Genomic DNA, 21,234 nt, shown 5'->3' on the forward strand with positions numbered 1-21,234 from the left:
CCACTCTAACACTTTAAATCAAAGTAGTGGGTTAGCTGGGGCAAACAAGGTAGAAGTTCTGTGTCAAAGTTATGAAGAAAGCACTAGAGAGAAAGCATGACTTCCTTAAAGCACAAATAACACTACAACTCATTACTATCATTCATTCAAGCCAGGAGGTTCTTAATAATAAATCATAGTTGTCATTGGTGAAGTAAGCATGCAAATAACCCATCCCCACACCTAGAATCGTACCTTGCCCTCAATGTACACTAATCAGCAGAACATGGTATATAATTCATAATAATCAAATGGTTGATGAAAGGGAAGGGTAAAGACACTGCCCCATTTGGTTGATGAAGATTGTGCAATATATGCATAAACAGGAGGTTGGTTTAATTCTTGAGGGGTGGTGAGAATGAAGCTCATTTCCTGATAGTCCTGCAAATGTCAAGAAAAGAATATAGTTCATCTCACCAATTAATATGTAGGGAGAACACACTAACAAGAACTCTAAAAACTATGAAAACAAAAGTCCATGCAAGTGCTTTGTTCAATTAATGTGATGATGTTTAAATCTCTCTAATGCAAGTGTTTCTGGGGGTTTTCAAAGATGCTACAAGTGTCAAACAAATTCAATATAAGCAACATTCAAAAGTTACTTTAGCTCGGACTAAATTTTTGCAAGAATTTCCCCCAGACTTTGAAGCCTAAAAATTTACAAACCATGGATAAAAAAATTTTAATAAATCAAGGATCAAACAACCATACAACATTCCTCATGATTCAAAGTAAGATAAGCATGCACAATCAAGAAGAAGAGGTAAGGTTGCTCCAAAACAAAAACTAGGGCTTCAAAGCTTGAATCGATGAAGATTGGTGAGATAGATGGTAAAACTCCAATTAATCCCCAAGATCTAAGTTGGAAGAGGTAGGAGGGGAGTGAAGAGGAAGAAAAATGAAGAAGAATGGTGAAAGAATGAAAGAAAATGGATGAAAAACGAGTGATAACAAGGGAGAGAAAGGTGGCTACATAAGGCTGGAAATTCCAGCCCGCAAGCCATATGGGCTCCATGCGGGCGCATGGAGCCCGTGAGGGTTTCTGTCATTTTTCTAGCCCTTGAGGCAGTAAGCCTCACGGGTTGCCTCACGGGCGCATGGCACCCTTGAGGCCCCTGGGGAGCATAAAAATGGTCCATACAGGCCGTATACAGCCCGTATGGGCCTGGAAAAACAAAATTTTGGAATGGGCTCCCATGTAACTTAGAACAAAACTAATTTACAACATCTATAACACCAAAATATGCATTGAAACACAACCAAACAACGCCAAAGCACTAGATAAGATTCACAAATATAAGACAAGCATGGATCATTCAAACAAACAAAAATACAAACACAACACAAACACAAGCTTTATGAATAAACTCAAGAAACATGTAAAATACGAAAAATGAAACATGAATAATTTGAAACTTGGGTTACCTCCCAAGAAGCGCTTGTTTTACATCATTAGCTCGACGTACCTCTTTCTTACCTTAGGAAGGCTTGAAGACGGTATGTTCATTCCGGCTAGAATTGGCATAAGAACTACCGAAAAAAATGAAACGTACCTTCCGGGATGGTGTCAAGTTGAAAGCCAAGCATAAGTTACCTTTTGGCCTCCATGGAAAAAGCTTGGGCCGGGAGTTGTGCAATTTAAACTTGGGCGGCTCATTAGACGGCTTAAGTATCCTCCCCACTTCTTCTGTGGTCCCGGCAAGAATTCCTTTGAGTAGCCCACCACAAAGTTGCTTGGGCCTCCATGGAAAAAGGTTTGGTCGAGAATTATTCAATGTTGGTATGGGTGGGTCCTTGGATGGTTTCAACCTCCTACCCAAATTTTCTTCCTCGACCAATGTCAAATTGCCTTGAACTACCCACAAGTGTTGTTTGGGCCTCCAAGGGAACAAGTTTGGTTGAGAACTTGTCAAGCTTTTGCATAGGTGGATTAATTGGAGGCATCAACATCCTATCCATAATTTTTTTCTCAACCCTGTTGTGATGAACTTCAATGGCCCACAAAGTTTGCTTCGGCCGCCAAGGAAAAATCTTTGGTTGGGAATTGTCCAAGCCCGGCATTGGTGGGTTCAATGATGATCTTAGCTTAGTACCCACATCTTCGAATACAATTCCCGTAATTTTGTTTTTGCACTTGACTAAAATTGATGGATGGATGGAAAAATCTATGTTGAGGCAAGTAGCATCTTCAAATGTGGTCGATGGACTTTCTTCTACTTCCTCACATGTTTCCTTAGCCATGATGCCATCCTCCCCCTTTTCTTCTTTAATTTCCCATTGAGGTGGAACTTCTACCATTTGCTCAAAAGGTATTGATGCTACATCACTTGCTTCTTCAACCTCCAACACCTCAATATCGGTTTCCACCTCAATTTCACTGTTTTTCTCTTCATTCATTGTACCATTTTCAGATAGGGCATCTATAGTTCGTGGTAACTCTGTTGATATGTTAGAAGACTCAGCAATCCTGTTCACCATACTTTGAAAAGATGGTCGGGCATTAAAAAGTTGCAGTATCCATGGCTTTTAAATTCGAGCATCAGCTTTGCATCATGAATCTTGCAAAACACATCTTGCATATTGAATCCCCATTCATTAAGTTGCTTAGTATAAACAATTGGAGGATGATAATGCCACAGTTCGGAAAGGAGGGTTCTTGCAGACAATCCCCGGTGAGGGTACTCCCATTGTTGAGTATGATCATGTGCCGAAAAGTGTGGTTGTCCTCCCCAATATGGATTATAAACATCAGTGTACTGATTGCTATGGCTTGCTCTCTTGGCATCCAATTTTTCCATTTGCTTTTCAAGTGCATACATTTTAGCGGCCAATAATCTTTCTTGAAAATCCATGGCCGGATCGCTTCGTGTGCTCTCATGGCACTTAATTCTTCCATCTCATTTTTCAAGCGCATACATTTTGGCCGCCAATAATTTTTTTCTTCAAGTCCATGGCCCCGTGTAATAAAAAAAGAATAAAACTAACAATAGTAAGCTATCAAAGAAAAGATAAAAGAAACAAAATAAATATTTACAAAGATAGATATTTACAACAACAAAGATAAATGACTAGAGCAATAGACTACAGGTTTTCCTAGTATTCCTTGTGTCCCCGGCAACGGCGCCAAAAACTTGATGCGAGATCCGCAAGTGCACGGAGTCATCAAGTAATACCTCTCGTGGGAGCACGAGAGGGTCGTATTCTCTGGGCCCAAGGAGCTACTATTACTTCCCTTTCATCTATTTCCTAGCCGAACACTACGAAAGATGAATAGTAATTATAAAAAGAGAAAGAATTAACTACAATGAAATCCGGTGTACTACTACACACAATACGAACTCAAGGGAGAATCAAACAGTGAAGGGAGTGATTTGGACAACGAATCCCTCTAGGGTTGTCATTAGATCCTGAATTTAGGATGAAATGCGAGATGGTAGTTGAGCCAAGAGAATCCTAAATTAGCTCAACCCGATGGTCACGGCAATTGGACCATAATCCCATACAAGTATTGGGTCAGAATCGCTTCCGCCCAAATCCTCGTATGATTGCATTACACTCAGGGAAATCTCTAATCAGGGTCGATACTCGAACTAGGTCCAACCCTAATTGCTGGAGGGGTACAAAATACCCGATGGTCACGGTGTATATGTACATGGATCCCTTCCAAGCCAAGTGCGTCTAGTACAAGGGCGATGGTCACGTAACCAAGTACAACCTAGAAGTTGAAATACAGAGTTCTCATGTAAATCAACACATCAAAGTACACAAGGCTTGAACCACAAACTACAAGATTCCGTAAAAGAAATACAACATCTAACAAAGCATCAATAAAGATGATCATCCAAATTACAAACAATCAACACTAGAGTTCATCATATCCAAATCACAAATAAGTTAGTGCCTCATGATAGACGACCACTCGTACAAGTCCAAGGAACAAATAAACAAGAAAAGAAGTAAGAACTACTCCCTTTAGCTTTAGATCCCATTGGATGGTGAAAGTCTTGAAGATTTGAAGAGATCTCCCCTCAAATGATGCCTTGGACGCCTAGGATCTTCTCCCAATCTTCTCCTCCAAAGCTTGGCTCCCTCTTGGTGAAGTCTTGCGTAGTAGATCGCCGGCGGGAAGAGTGGGGCGGCGGCCTAAGAGGCCCAAGAGAAAACTGCCCCTCCAAAAGCTCTCCTTTTGCCCTAGAAAATCAGCCTCCTTTTATATCCCGTCAGGTCCATACGGGCTCCATGCGGGCGCTTGGAGCCCGTGAAGCTCACTGCCATTTCGCCCAGAAAATATGTCGGTGCTACAGTACTCAACTACAGTATTTTCGCTACAGTACTCTTATTACATTGTTTCTGCTACAGTACCGAGGGTTGTGGAATTCCAGCAAACCTCACGGGCACCCATGCGGGCGCATGGAGCCCGTGAAGCTCACAGCCGAATGCCCGCAGCATGCACAACGATCCCGCTACAGTAACGCTACAGTGTTGGAACCCCAAAAAAATGCCGTTTATGGTGTCGAATTCATCCAATATGCATTTTTAAGCTTTGTTTGGCTCTTTTAAGATCTGCAACACCGAAATAACCAAATTATACTTAAACGGGCATCAATTCATTGAAATATACACAATTAATACAACATCAATACATATAAAATACGTTCATTTAGGCGTTTATCAAGTAAACACTTGGGTTGCCTCCCAAGAAGCACTTGTTTAACGTCACTAAGCTTGACGTACTTTGTCTAATCTTACGGGGGTTAATAGATGAGGTTGTGATAAGTTCTTGTGTGATAAGAATATGAATTGTTCTTTCCTTATAGTGAGAATTATGTTTATCGGGTTTTAACGCTAATGTGTGTGAATTTATGTTACTTTTATGCATATAGGGTTGTGAAGCCGAATCTTAGAGAAAGAAGCCAATGTAGATAGTGAGTGCACCATTTGGAGGAAATCTTGAGAAGGTTCAAATGCGAAGACATAAGTCGGGTTCAAGATGCTAGAATGTGTGCCAACCTCCTTGTATTCAAGCTAGCACAATGATTTGGAGGGGCACAGAGGCAGTCACATTCTAAGTATTCTGGCTTGTGCATGTGTAACAAGATCTCCACCAACGCGGCTATTCATTGAAGAAGCAAAGCGATCTACGATGTAAATGTGTGCCCGTTTACATTACCTCTATGAAAGCATGGTTTCGGGATTGTTTCCGACCAGTACAGTAGTAGTGCACTGTAGCAACATTATAGCAAAATACGGTAGCAGGTACTATTCAAGGCTTGCCGAAGAAGAAGTTATCTAGAGAAGCCACACGGGTATGTGGAAATTCCAAATGCCCGTGCCTTAATTCCATATGGGCCCGTGTGAAATATTCACATGGGCGTGTGAATTCCCGATTCTAGCCCTATTTAAGGCTGATTTTAGCCCCGATTTAAAAATTATTTTCTCGATCTTTTCCCCAACTTGAGAGAGGACTGCAACTAGGGTTTTGAGAGGTATTGGCTAGAGATTGGGAGAGGTTCTACGGCTTTGACATCATGCTCCGTTTGGAAGAAGGTTAGTGGGAGTGATTAGTGCTTGTGCGATATGAATGCGAAGCGTTCTTTCCTTATATTGAGCATTACTTTTCTCTGGTTTTTACACCAATATGTGTGTTTTTATATTAGTTTTATGCAGGTAGGGTTGTGAAACCAATTATGAAGGAAAGAAGCCAATGTGGATCACAATACACCGATTTTGGAGGAAATCTTGCTAAAGTTCAAACGCAAAGATATAAGTCCTGTGTGAGATGCTAGAGTGTGTGCTAACCTCCCCGTATTTGAGTTTGCACAACTATTTATTGGGGCACAAGGGCAGTTACACTCAAGCATTCTGACTTATGCACATAGAACAAGATTTCCATCAACTTATCCGTCATTGAAGAAGCAAAGCGATACACGGCATAAACGTGTGCCCGTTTATGTTACCTCGATGAAAAGTGGATTCGGTAGTTTTTTTGGCAGAGTACTGTAGCATGTACAGTAGCAAATAATGTAGCATTTACTGTTCACAGCCGGCCAAAACTGTCAGTTTCAGAGAATCCGCACGGGCGTGTGAAAATTACCCAAGCCCGTGTGGAAATTCCACAGGGGTGCCCACAGGGGCGTGTTGAAATTACCCAAGCCCATGTGGAAATTCCACGGGGCGCCCACAGGGGCGTGTGGATTCCCGATTCTAGCCCTATTTAAAGCCGATTCAGCCCCGATTTTGGCATTTTTTTCTCCATCTTTTCCCCAACTTGAGAGAGGGTTTCGGCTAGGGGTTGGAGAGGTATTGGCTAGGGTTTTGGAAAGGTTCTACTCCTCTAAAATCATCATTCCTTTGGAAGGAGGTTGGTAGGGGAGCTTCCGTCGAGGCGTATCCTATACCGGACAAGGGAATCCTTGGACGACGAGTAGAGGACTTTCCATAAGACCATCGACACAACTATTACGGGGGTTTCTATATGGATTCATTACTTTTAAATTCTATTTCTTTGATTGTACTTAGCTCCATGGAGAGCTAAACCCCTAGTGGGTACTTGGGTATTTGTGAACCCTAGGATGTATTTGTTTCATTGACTCTCTTTATTATGCTTTCAATTAATTGATGTTTGTTGTGAGTTCCAACCATGAATGCTTGATTGTATGAACATTTCCCCTAGAGTGACACTAGGGTTGAGAGTTCTTGTTGGTAACCTTGTGAGTGAGTGACACACCCCCGAGCGTTAGACAAAGCTAGGTTGGAGAGGGTTGAGAGGGTGAGTCGAGAGGTACAGGAGCGTCCCCTTTCCCCTCCGGCGTGATAGATTCTACCTCCGTTCCTCAAGTTATTTGCGGCCATAATAGAGTGAAAGGTCTAAGGGATGACCCTCCGCTGGGGCTTAGTTGTGCTTGCAACGGAGTGAAGCGTTGAGGTGATCTTAGTATCTATGGCTTAATCATGGTTAGGGACCTTCCACCTGGACGAAAAGGTTAGGTCTATAATTAGGAAGAGATTTATCACTTGGAATCCATAGAGCTCATTGCAACTCTATTCGAGTGCGAGGTTGAGAGATTATCTAATCTCTCCTCTGGGACATGTATAGAGTTAGGCATAGTTGACCTTAGATTTGGGACTATGTATTTAAGGATTTCCAAGACTCACCATTGCATTGATTAGAAAGCATAATAGAGGGTTCTTGCACTTGAAACGATTGTCCTAGGCTGTGCATTATCCAAATATCCCACCTTTATCGATTGCCTTACCTCCTCCTTTACTCGTGCTCTCTTACTTGTTGTTTTTACTTTTGAGAATTGAATCATTATCACACTTATCACTGCTGATCTTTCACATAGCTAAGAAGCGGATTAAGTGTTTTTATTCCCTACTCCCTGTGGATTCGTTACCCACTTATCCGGGATTATTAGTTCGACAAACCCGTGCAATTGCGTGATATACGCAAGGGGATCTTGTCAGGAAGATCTTTCGTCGGCACCGATCAGGCGAGATGTATCCTAGGCCGAAAAAAGGGACCCTTGGAGGAGTGTAGGACTCTCCACAAGACCATCATCACGACCCTTGAGGGGTTTTCTATGGATTCTTTGTTTTTACATTCGATTTCATTGATTGTAATTAGCTCCATGGAGAGCTAAACCCCCTAGTGTGTACTTGGACTGTGAACCCTAGGATGTAATTGTTTCTTTGAACCTTTTTATGATGCTTCCATTAATTGATGTTTTTATTGAGTTCCAATCTTGAATGCATTGATTGTATGAATACTCACTTAGAGTGACATTAGGATTGAGAGTTCTTGTCGGTAACCCTTGTGTGTGAGTGACACACCACGAGAGTTAGACAAAGCTATATTGGAGAGGGTTAAGAGGGTGAGTCGAGAGGTGGCGGGGAGTCCCCTTATCCCTCTGGTGTGATTTATTCTACCTCCAATTCCTCGAGTTCTTTATGGTCATAGTAGAGTGAATGGGTTAAGGGATGACCTTCCGCTGTGGCTTAGTTGCGAGTGCAATGGAGTGAAGCGTTGAAGTGATTTTAGCATCTAGTGCTTAATTATGACTAGGGACTTTCCTCCTTTACCAAAGGGTTAGGTCTAAATATAGGAAGAGGATTTATCACTTGGAATCCCTAGAACTCATTGCAATTCTATACGAGTGCGAGGTTGAGAGATTGTTCAATTTCTCCTCCGGGACATGTATAGGGTTAGGCATGGTTGACCTTAGATTTGGGACCATGTATTAAAGGATCTCCACGACTCATTAATACATTAGTTAGGAAGCATATTAGAGGGTTTTTGCACTTGTAACGATTGTCCTAGGCGGATCAATATCCGAGTACCCCATTTATATCGATTGCCTTATCTCTCCTTTACTTTCTCTCTCTCTCTCTTGTCTCTCTTACTTTTGTTTGCATTACATCTTATCACACAAATCACTATTCATACTTCACTAGTTAAGCAACAATTTAAGTATTTTTTACTCCCTACTCCCTGTGGATACGATAACCTCTCACCTGGGATTTTATTACCTTGATAAACCCGTGCACTTGCGGGGCACACGCAAGGGCGTTGTCAGTTGCCCTCTTACCCATAGCTTGAAAGCATGATTAGCAAAGTCTCTTGAAGGTAGAGGGGAAGTTATCAGGATTGGTACCAGTTAACAAGGGTTTATCCAACTTATTCGGTTCACGCACATCCCCAACAACCTTGGGGCATTTCTTGTGGCGTCTCCTTGCCCTCTTTACCTTCCTGAGCAACTTCTTCATGATTCCCGGAGTAGATGTTACTTGTTCCTCCAGACAAAGCATCATTACTTCTTCATTGCCCTTGTCATTAATAATTTCATCAGTAGTATCAAGAAAGTAAAGAGTATCATCAAAGTCAAGAGAATGTCGCATGGCTTCGGCGAGGCGGTATGTGAGCTTATCATCTCCAACCCTCAGTGTCAACACCTCATCGTCCTTGTTTATCAATGCCTTAGAAGTGAGCAAGAATGGCCTCCCAAGTATCAAAGGAACATCCACATCCTCATCAACGTCCAACACCACAAAATCTACAGGAAATATATACTTGTCAACTTTGACAAGCACATCTTCAATGATGCTCCTCGGATGTTTATAAGTGCTTGTGCGATATGAATGCGAAGCGTTCATTCCTTATGTTGAGCATTACGTTTCTCGGGGTTTTACACTAATATGTGTGTTTTTATGTTACTTTTATGCAGGTAGGGTTGTGAGGCTGAGTATGAAGGAAATAGACCAATGTGGATCATAATGCACCAATTTTGGAGGAAATCTTGCTAAGGTTCAAACGCGAAGACATAGGTCAGGTGTGAGATGCTAGAGTGTGTGCCAACCTCCTCGCATTCGAGTGGGCACATCCATTTGGAGGGGCACAAAGGCAGTCACATTCGAGCATTCCGACTTATGCACATAGAACAAGAGCTCCACCAATGTGTACACCATTGAAGAAGCAAGTGATCCATGACGTGAACATGTTCCTGTTTGCATTACCCCGATGAAAGTATGGAACTGGGAAGCTATTCAGGTCGAATACTATAGCAGAGTACTATAGCAACACTTTATCATATAGTGTAGCAGCACTGTTCACAGCCGGCCGAGAAATCAGAGAAACAGAGAATCCACACAGGCGTGTGGAAATTATCCACGCCCGTGTGGAAATTCCACACGGGCGCGTGGAGAATACACGCTCGTGTAGTCACCCGATTCCAGCCCTATTTAAAGCTGATTCAGCCCCAATTTTGGTATTCTTTTCTCCATCTCTTCCCCAACTTGAAAGAGGGCTTCGGCTAGGGTTTTAAGGGGTATTGGCCAAGGTTTTGGAGAGGTTCTACGGCTCCGACATCGTCATTCCATAGGAAGAAGGTTGGTAGGGGAGCTTCCGTCGAGGCGTATCCTATACCGGATGAGGAAATCCTTGGACGACGAGTAGAGGACTTTCCACAAGACCATCGACGCGATTATCGAGGGGGTTTCTTTATAGATTCATTGCTTTTACATTATATTTCTTTGATTGTACTTAGCTCCATGGAGAGCTAAACCCCAAGTGGGTACTCGGGTATTGTGAACCCTAGGATGTATTTGTTTCTTTGAACCTCTTTATTATGCTTTCAATAAATTGATGTTTATTGTGAGTTCCAACCTTGAATCCTTGATTGTATGAACATTTCCCCTAGAGTGACACTAGGGTTGAGAGTTCTTGTGGGTAACCTTGTGAGTGAGTGATACACCCCGAGCGTTAGACAAAGCTAGGTTGGAGAGGGTTGAGAGGGTGAGTCGAGAGGTACAGGAGCGCCCCCTTTCTCCTCCGGCGTGATAGATTCTATCTCCGTTACTCGAGTTCTTTGTGGCCATAATAGAGTGAATGGTCTAAGTGATGAACTTCCGCTAAGGCTTAGTTGCGCGTGCAACGGAGTGAAGCGTTGAGGTGATCTTAGTATCTAGGGCTCAATTGTGGTTAGGGACCTTCCACCTGGACCAAAAGGTTAGGTCTATAATTAGGAAGAGATTTATCACTTGGAATCCGTAGAGCTCATTGCAACTCTATTCGAGTTTGAGGTTGAGAGATTATCTAATCTCTCCTCTGGGACATGTATAGAGTTAGGCATAGTTGACCTTAGATTTGGGACTATGTAATTAATGATTTCCACAACTCACCATTGCATCGATTAGGAAGCATATTAGAGGGTTCTTGCACTTCAAACAATTATCCTAGGTGGAGCATTATCCGGGTACCCCATCTTTATCGATTGCCTTACCCCCTTCTTAACTTTTGCTCTCTTACTTGTTGCTTTTACTGTTGAGAATTGAATCATTGTCACACTCATTATCATTGATCTTTTACATAGCTAAGAATCGAATTAAGTATTTTTATTCCCTACTCCTTGTGGATTCGATACCCGCTCACCCGGGATTATTACTTCGACAAACCCGTGCACTTGCGGGATATACGCAAGGGGACCTTGTCAGATGTCTCACTGTCCGGTCCGCCAATTGCATTGTTATCTAAGTAGGCCTAGGCTCTCCGAAGCCTAGCTTCTGAAAGAAGGAATATGGCATGACGTTGATACTGGCCCCTGAGTTTGCCAATGCCATTTCTTCACCCAAGTTTCCAATGTTGCATAGAATGGTGAAGCTTCCTGGGTCTTTCATCTTGTTCCGCATATTCTTTTGCAAAACCACCGAGCAATAGGCATCTAAAATCACGGAGGCACTCTCCTCCAACTTCTGCTTATTGGTCAACTAGTCATTCAAGAATTTTGCATACTTAGGCATTTGGGACAATGCCTCCAGAAAGGGAATATTGATGTGGAGTTGTTTGATCATTATTCAATCTAGAGGGATAAGGGATTTTTGGCTTGTAAGGTGGAGCTGCCACCTCCTTCTCTTTGTTTGCTGCCTCCTCAACCTCTATGACCTCGGGTGCATCTACATTGGGCTTCTCACTCGGAAGCCTACCCTCAACCTCACGATCACTTCTCAAAGTGATCGCCTTCACATGCTCTCTAGGATTGGTCTCGATATTACTCGGCAAGCTTCCTTGTGGTCTCTCTGATAGAGACTTCACAATTTACCCCACTTGGTTCTCAAGATTGTGCAAAGAAGCGGTGTGGTTGTGAATTGTAGCCTCGACTGATTGAATTCTTGTATCCGATGATTACACAAATCTAGTTAAGGCTTTCTCTAAATCGGTCATCCGGGTTTCCATGCCGAACACTCTATTCTCCATGTTTGGGGCTTATTGTTGTTGGAAACCTGGTGCTGCCATGGCCTTTTGTGGTACCTGGTTACTCCACAAAAAGTTGGGATGACTCTTCCAACCCTGATTGTAAGTGTTGCTGTATGGATTACCTTGGTTCCTCATTGCATTACCCACAAAGTCGATTTTCTCCACCGAAGATGCATCACCAATAGAGATCGGGCAATTGGAGGGAACATGTCCTCCATCACACCTGGTACAAGTAGTTACGGCCGCCACCCTATTAGAAGTTAGAAGGTCTAATTTCTTACTCAATGATTCCACTTGGGCCGCTAAAGAAGTTACTACATCTATCTCATGGAGCCCGGCCACCTTTTTCTTTTCTCGTGCATTCTATTGATAACTATTCATGGCCATGTCTTCCACTAATTGTCAAGCTTCTTCCAGGGTTTTACTCCCTATCGTACCTCCTACGACGGTATCTAGCAATTACCTTATACTCGAATTCAACCCATTATAGAAAGTTTGAATAATCATCCATTCGGGAAATCTGTGTTGTGGGTACCTCCACAAAAGATCCTTGAAGCCCTCCCATATCTCAAACAATGACTCCAACTCCGTCTGTATAAATGACAATATCTCATTGCGAAGCTTGTCCGACTTCCCCGGAGGAAAGTATCTATCAAGAAAAGCTTCGACCATTTATTCCAAGTCATGATCGAGGCTTTGGGCAAGGAATGAAGCCACTACTTGGCTCTTCCCTTGAGAGAGAATGGGAAAGCCCTCAATCTAATAGCATCATCCGATACACCATTAATCTTCAGCATATCACAAACTTCCAAGAAGTTCTCCGATAAGTGCTTGTGCGATAAGAATACAAAGTGTTCTTTTCCTTGTGTTGAGCATTACTTTTTCTCGGGTTTTAACGCTAATATGTGTGTAATTATGTTACTTTAATGCAAGTAGGGTTGTGAGGCCGAATATGAAAGAAAGACGCCAATGTGGGTCGTAAATGCACCAATTTGGAGGAAATCTTGCTAAGGTTCAAACGCGAAGACTACAGGTTGGGTTCAAGATGCCGGAATGTGTGCCAACCTCCTCATATTCAAGTTAGCATAACCATTTGGAGGGGCACAAGGGCAGTCACATTCAAGCATTCTGACTTGTGCATATAGAACAAGATCTCCACCAACATGTCCGTTATTGAAGAAGCAAAGCGATCCATGACGTAACCATGTGCCCGTTTACGTTACCTCGATGAAAGCATGGATTCAAGAGTATTTCGGGCCGGTATTGTAGTAGGGTACTGTAGAAAAACTATAATAAGAATACTGTACTAGCACTGTTCATAGCCGCCCGAGAAAACTGGAAAACAGATAATCCACACGGGCGTGTGGAAATTCCACACGCCCATGTGAAAAATCCACAGGGGCGCTCACACGGGCGTGTGGATTCCCGATTCCAGCACTTTAAAAGCCGATTTCAGCCCCGATTTCAGAATTGTATTCTCCATCTTTTCCCCAACTTTAGAGAAGGCTGTGGCTAGGGTTTTAAGAGGTATTGGCTAGGGCTTTGGAGAGGTTCTACGGCTCTGACATCTCGCGCTGTTTAAAAGAAAGTTAGTGGGAGAGCTTTCGTTGGCACCGATCTGGTGAGGTATATCCTAGGCCGGACAAAGGGACCCTTGCGATGAGTAGAGGACTCTCCACAAGACCATCGCCACGACTAATGAGGGGGTTTTCTATGGATGCTTTGTTGTTAAATTCGATTTCATTGATTGTATCTAGCTCCATGGAGAGCAAAACCCCTAGTGGGTACTTGGGTATTTGTGAACCCTAGGATATATTCGTTTCATTGAATCTCTTTATTAGGCTTTCAATTAATTGTTGTTTATTATGAGTTCTAATCTTGTATGCTTGATTATATGAATACTCCCCTAGAGTGACACTAGGGTTGAGAGTTCTTCTTGGTAACTCTTGTGAGTGATTGACACATCATGAGAGTTAGACAAAGCTAGATTGGAGAGGGTTGAGAGGGTGAGTCGAGAGGTAGCGGAGCGTCCCCTTTCCCCTCTGTTATGATCTATCCTACCTCCACATTCCAAGAGTTCTTTGTGGTCATAATAGTGTGAATGGGCTAAGGGATGACCTTCCGTTGGGGCTTATTTGCGAGTGCAACGGAGTGAAAAGTTGAAGTGATTTTAGCATCTAGGGCTCAATTAAGGCTAGGGATCTTTCACCTTGACCAAAGGGTTAGCTCTATACATAGGAATAGGATTTATCATTTGGAGTCCCTAAAGCTCATTGCAATTCTATACGAGTGCGAGGTGTTGAGATTGTTTGATTTCTCCTCCGGGACATTTATAGAGTTAGGCATGGTTGACCTTAGATTTGGGACTATGCAATTCGGTTTCTTGCGCTTGAAATGATTGTCCTAGGTGGGACAATACCCGGGTACCCCATCTTTATCTATTGCCTTGTCTTCTCCTTTACTTCTGCTCTCTTTCTTGTTGTTTTTACTCTTGAGAATTGAATCTTGTCACACATATCACTACTAATCTTCCACAGTAGTCAAGAAACAATTTAAGTGTCTTTATTCACTACTCTCTGTGGATACGATACCCATTCATTTGGGATTATTACTTCAACACCCGTGCACTTGCGGTGTACATGCATATTCGGACGTGTCAAGTCTTTGGTGCCATTGCCGGGTAGTAGGCGTATAGAGATACTTTGCACTTTGTTTTTCTTAGCTATTCATTTATTTATTCTATTTTATATTTTCTTATTCTATCATTGTTCTGATTTTTATTTCCTTTCTTTAAGTGCAGCTCCAGGTTATGACACGAGGGAATCCCTCCATACTGATTGAAGGAGATCCCGAGCTTGAACGTACACTTAGAAGAAAAGGGAAAGAACTTGTGCAGGAACACTCCAATCTAGCTGATTTGGAAGTAGAAGAATCTGAAAACATGGCAGAACAGAATGAGCAGCAGCGGACATTATTCGATTATGCCAGACCTTCAGTATTGGGGGCACAATCGAGCATTGTGCGTCTCCTGATTACAGCTCAGAACTTCAAGCTGAAGCTAGCATTCATCCATATGTTGCAGCAATCCACGCAGTTCAATGGTTTGGCCAATGAGGATCCAAATAGTCATATAAAGAACTTTCTCGATCTGTGTGATATGCTAAAGATAAATGGGGTAATGGATGATGCCATCAAGTTGAGGGCCTTCCCATTTTCCTTGAATGGGAAAGCCAAGCAGTGGCTACACTCATTACCTAGAGCATCAATTACCACATGGGAGGAGATGGTAGAAGCTTTCCTTGGCTGTTATTTCCCGCCCGAAAAATATGCAAAGCTTAGGAATGAGATCTCATCCTTTGTACAATTGGAATTGAAGTCTATATTTGAGACGTGGGAAAGGTTCAAGGAGCTCCTGAGAAAATGCCCGCAACACGGATTCCCGGAGTGGATGATTGTTCAGACCTTTTACAATGGTCTGAATCTGAGTACAAGGCAACACTTGGAAGCGGCAGTAGGAGATACCTTAGGTAGCAAGACCCCCGATGAGGCCCGTTAATTAATTGAAGAAATAGGGTTAAACAGCTACCAATGGAATGACAGGGAGAAGAAAAAAGTGGCCGATCTCCATGAGATAGATGCAGTGACTTCGTTGGCGGCTCAAGTGGAAAATCTGAGTAAGAAGTTAGATCTTCTAACTTCAAACAGAGTACCGGCCATGATTACTTGCACTGGGTGTAGTGGAGGACATGCTCCCTCTGATTGCCCAATATCTATTAGTGATGCATCTTCGGTTGAGAACGTCGATTTTGTAGGTAATAGCATGAGGACTCAAGTGAACCCATACAGACAACACCAACAATACAAGTTGGAAGAATCATCCCAATTTCTTGTGGAGCAACCAAGGTCCAGAAAAGGCCATGGGGCCACCGGGATTCCAACAACAAGGCCCAAATGTGGAAAACAAAGTTTCAGGTTTGGAGACCCGAATAACCGATTTGGAAAAGGCTTTAGTTAGGTTTGTGCAATCGTTAAAAACAAGGTTTGATTAGTTGAGGCTACACTTCGCAACCATATCGCCTCCTTACATAATCTTGAAAATCAAGTGTGGCAGATTGCGAAGTTCTTATCAGAAAGACCACATGGAAGTTTGCCAAGCAATACCGAGACCAACCCATAGAGAGCATGTGAAGGCGATCACTTTGAGAAGTGTTCATGAGGTCGACAGTAGGCTTCCGAGTGAGAAGTCAAATGAACACGCACCCGAGGTTATAGAGGTTGAAGAGGGAACAAGCAAAGAGAAGGAGGTGGCACCTCCACCTTTCAAGCCAAGGATCCATTATCCCTCTGGATTGAATAATGACCAAGGGGATGAACAGTAGAAGAAGTTCATGAGTTTGTTCAAGCAACTCCACATCAATATTCCTTTTGTTGAGGCATTGGCCCAAATGCCTAAGTATGCCAAATTCTTGAAGGACTTGTTGACCAACAAGAGGAAGTTGGAGGAGAGTGTTTTAGTGATATTAGATGTGTCTTGCTCAACGGTCTTGCAAAAGAACATGCCGAGCAAGAAGAAAAACCCAGGGAGCTTCATCATTCCGTGTAATATCGGCAATCTAGGTAAAGAAATGGCATTGGCGGATTCAGGGGCTAGCATCAACGTGATGCCATACACCTTCTTTCAAAAGCTAGGCTTGGGCGAGCCTAGACCTTCTCGGATGACTTTGCAACTAGCATACTAAACGGTAAGACATCCAAGTGGTATCATCGAGGACGTGCTTGTCAAGGTGGACAAGTACATTTTTCTGGTTGACTTCATAGTGCTAGATGGCGATGAGGATGCGGATGTACCCTTGATACTTGGGAGGCCATTTTTGCGGACTTCCAAGGCATTGATTGACATGGACGGTGGAGAGCTAACTTTGAGAGTTGGAGATGACAAGCTCACATACCGCCTTGCTGAAGCCATGTGGCATTCTCTTGATTTCGATGATACTTTGTAATTTCTTGATGCTACTGATGAGATTATTGATGAATACATACAGGAGATGTTAAATCCGGATCCATACGAACACTTGTTCGACCAAGAGGAGGACAATAAAGAGATCATGATGCTTGGTTCGACGGAAGAAGTACCATCTACCCCGGGGATCTTTAAGAAGGTGCTCTGGAGATTGAAGAGGGCTAGGAGACGCCACCGGAAATGCTCCAAGACTGTTGTAGACGTGCGTGAATCGAACAATTTGGGTGAACCATTTCAAGATGGTCTCAAGCCCGATAATTCACCCTCTATCCTCAAGAGATTTTGCTCATCATGTTTCCAAGCCATGGGTAAGAGGGCAACTTTCGTCTATGAGCCCCCGTGAGGTAAGACAAGGTACATCAAGCTAAGTGACATTAAACAAGCGCTTCTTGGGAGACAACCCAAGGGTTTACTGTTGTCTTAATTTGTTAGTTTAGTGTTTGCATGAATAAAGTGTTGATTATTGGTGTCTTGATTTTTATATACTTATGCTGCGATTTTTATCATGGGTTCTCAAGTTCATCATGTGTTTTCATGTGAATTTGGCGAAGTTTTGGTCGTTTGAGCTATTTCTCATGTTTTTCACTGGTATAAATTACATATTGGGGGCAAGCTCTGAGTGTGTAAGCATGTGATAAGTGCTTGTGCGATATGAATGCAAAGCGTTCATTCCTTATGTTGAGCATTACTCTTCTCAGGTTTTTACATTAATATGTGTGTTTTTATGTTACTTTTACGCAGGTAGGGCTGTGAGGCCGAGTATGAAGGAAATAGTCCAATGTGGATCATAATGCACTTATTTTGGAGGAGATCTTGCTAAAGTTCAAACGCGAAGACATAGGACAGGTGTGAGATGCTAGAGTGTGTGCCAACCTCCTTGCATTCGGGTGAGCACATCCATTTGGAGGGGCACAAAGGCAGTCACACTCAAGCATTCCGTCTTATGTATACAAGAACAGGAGCTCCACCAACATATATATTATTGAAGAAGCAAGTGATTCACGACGTGAACGTGTGCCCGTTTGCGTTATCCCGATGAAAGTATGGAATTGGGAAGTTATTCAGGTCAAAGACTGTAGAAGAGCACTGTAGCAAGTACTGTAGCAGCACTTTTCACAGCCGGCCGAGAAACCAGTGAAACAGATAATCCACACGGGAGTGTGGAAATTATCCACACCAGTGTGGAAATTCCGCATGGGTGCGTGTATCGTCCACGCCCGTGGAGTTGCCCGATTCCAACCCTATTTAAAGCCGATTCAGCCCGGATTTTGGTATTTTTTTCTCCATCTTTTCCCCAACTTGCGAGAGGGCGTCGGCTAGGGTTTCGAGGGGTATTGGCCAAGGTTTTGGAGAGGTTCTATGGCTCTGACATCGTGATTCCATTAGGAAGAAGGTTGGTAGGGGAGCTTCGATCGAGGCGTATCCTATACCGGACGAAGGAATCCTTGGATGACGACTAGAAGACTTTCCACAAGACCATCGACATGACCTTCGAGGGGGTTTCTTTATGGATTCATTGCTTTTACATTCGATTTCTTTGATTGTACTTAGCTCCATGGAGAGCTAAACCCCTAGTGGGTACTTGGGTGATTGTGAACCCTAGGATGTATTCGTTTCATTGAACTTCTTTATTATGCTTTCAATAAATTGATGTTTATTGTGAGTTTCAACCTTGAATGCTTGATTGTATGAACATTTCCCCTAGAGTGACACTAGGGTTGAGAGTTCTTGTTGGTAACCTTGTGAGTGAGTGACACACCACGAGTGTTAGACAAAGCTAGGTTGGAGAGGGTTGAGGGGGTGAGTCGAGAGGTACAGGAGCGTCCCCTTTCCCTTCCGACGTGATAGATTCTACTTCCGTTCCTCGAGTTCTTTGCGGCCATAATAGAGTGAATGGTCTAAGGGATGAACCTCCGCTGGGGCCTAGTTGCGCGTGCAATGGAGTGAAGCGTTGAGATGATTTTAGTATCTAGGGCTTAATTGTGGCTAGGGACCTTCTGCCTGGACCAAAGGGTTATGTCTAAATCTAGGAAGAGATTTATCACTTGGAATTCCTAGAGCTCATTGCAACTCTATGCGAGTGCGAGGTGTTGAGATTGTTCGATTTCTCCTCCGGGACATGTATAGAGTTAGGCATAGTTAACCTTAGATTTGGGACTATGTATGTAAGGATTTGCACGACTCACCATTGCATTGATTAGGAAGCATAATAGAGAGTTCTTGCACTTGAAGCAATTATCCTAGGTGAAGCATTATCCGAGTACCCCATCTTTATCGATTGCCTTGCCTCCTCCTTACTTTTGCTCTCTTACTTGTTGCTTTTAATTTTTGAGAATTGAATCATTACCACACTTATCATTGTTGATACTCCACATAGCTAAGAATTGAATTAAGTGTCTTTACTCCCTACTCCCTGTGGATTCGACCCCGCTCACCCGGGATTATTACTTCGACAAACCCGTGCACTTGTGGGATATACGCAAGGGGACCTTGTCAAGTTTTTGGCGCCGTTGATGGGGAGCTAGGCGTTTAAAGATACTTTACACTTTGTTTTCTTAGCTATTTCACCACACAGTCTAATTTATATCTTCTTATTCTATCATTGTTCTATTTTTTTTTCTTTATTTTTGGTGTAGCTCCAGGTTATAACCCAAGGGAATCCATCAATATTGATTGAAAAAGACCCTGAGCTTGAACGTACACTTCGAAGGAAAGGGAAAGAACCTGTACACGAATATCCTAACCCAGCTGATTTGGAAGTAGAAGGATCTGCAAACATAGCAGAACAAAATGAGCAACAATGAACACTATCCGATTATGCCAGACCTTCAGTGTTGGGGACACAATCGAGTATTGTGCGTCCCCCAATTACAGCTCAAAACTTCGAGCTAAAGCCGGCATTCATCCGTATGATACTGCAGTCCGCACAATTCAACGGTTTGGCAGATGAGGATCTAAACAGTCACATAGAGAGCTTCCTCGAGGTGTGTGACATGCTGAAGATAAATGGTGTGACGGATGATGCCATCAAATTGAGAGCCTTCCCATTTTACTTAAATGGGAAAGTGAAGCAGTGGCTACACTCATTACCTAGAGCATCAATCACTACATGGGAGGAGATGGTAGAAGCTTTTCTAGCCCGTTATTTCCCTCCCAGAAAATCAGCAAAGCCTAGGAATGAGATCTCAAACCTTCTACAATGGTTTGAACCCGAGTACAAGGAAAGGTTCAAGGAACTCATGCGAAAGTGTCCGCAACACGGATTCCCGGAGTGGATCATTGTTCAAACCTTCTACAATGGTTTGAACCCGAGTACAAGGCAACTCTTGGATGCGGCAGTAGGAGGTACCTTAGGTAGCAAAACCCCCGATGAAGCACGTCAATTGATTGAAGAAATGGGGTTAAATAGCTACCAGTGGAATGGTAGGGAGAAGAAAAAGGTGGGCGGTCTCCATGAAATTGATGCGGTAACTTCATTGGCGGCCCAAGTGGAGAGTTTGAGTAAGAAGCTAGATCTTATAGCTTCGAATAGAGTTATGGCCGTGACCAATTGCACCGGTTGTGGTGGAGGACATGCTCCCTCCGATTGCCCAATCGTCATAGGTGATGTTTCTTCAGTTGAGAATGTTGACTTTGTAGGTAATGGCATGAGACCTCAAGGGAATCCATACAGCAACACCTACAATTCAGGTTGGAAGAATCACCCTAACTTTTCATGGAGTAATCAAGGACCACAAAAGACCATGGGGCCATCGGGGTTCCAACAACAACAACAAGCCCCTCAAGTGGAAAACAGAATTTCAGGCTTGGAAACCCGAATGACAGATTTGGAGAAGCACTTCGCTAGATTTGTTCAATCAGCAAATACAAGGTTTGAATAAGTCGAGGCTACACTTCGTAATCACACCGCCTCCTTGCATAATCTTGAAAATCAAGTGGGGCAAATTGCGAAATATCTTTCCGAAAGGCCACATGGAAGTTTACCAAGCAACACGGAAACCAACCCTAGAGAACATGTGAAGGCGATTACTTTGAGAAGTGGTCGTGAGGTTGAAGTGAGGCTTCCGAGTGAGATGCTGAAAGAACACGCACCCAAGGTTATAGAGGTTGAGGAGGGAGCAAACAAAGAAAAAGAGGTGGCACCCCCACCTTTCAAGCCAAGAATCCCTTATCCCTCTAGATTGAAGAATGACCAAGGGGATGAACAGTATAAGAAGTTCCTGAGTTTGTTCAAGCAACTCCACATCAACATTCCTTTTATTGAGGCTTTGGCTCAAATGCCTAAGTATGCGAAGTTCCTGAAAGACCTATTGACCAACAAGAGGAAATTGGAGGAGAGTGCTTCAGTGGTGCTTGATGCTTCATGCTCGGCGGTGTTGTAAAAGAACATGCGGAACAAGAAGAAGGACCCAGGAAGCTTCATTGT

The 21,234-nt window shown here is 43.1% G+C and overlaps 1 non-coding gene across 1 annotated transcript; it reads right to left on the reverse strand.

Annotated features, from left to right (window-relative positions):
- Positions 1-15,119: 15,119 nt before the first annotated feature.
- On the reverse strand, positions 15,120-15,226 carry LOC120281977. Its single transcript, XR_005542853.1, has one exon. It is a non-coding gene; the product is annotated as a small nucleolar RNA R71 (small nucleolar RNA).
- Between the last annotated feature and the right edge of the window lie 6,008 nt (positions 15,227-21,234).

Source organism: Dioscorea cayenensis, chromosome 2 (assembly GCF_009730915.1).
Source record: "Dioscorea cayenensis subsp. rotundata cultivar TDr96_F1 chromosome 2, TDr96_F1_v2_PseudoChromosome.rev07_lg8_w22 25.fasta, whole genome shotgun sequence".
NCBI classification, from domain to species: domain Eukaryota; kingdom Viridiplantae; phylum Streptophyta; class Magnoliopsida; order Dioscoreales; family Dioscoreaceae; genus Dioscorea; species Dioscorea cayenensis.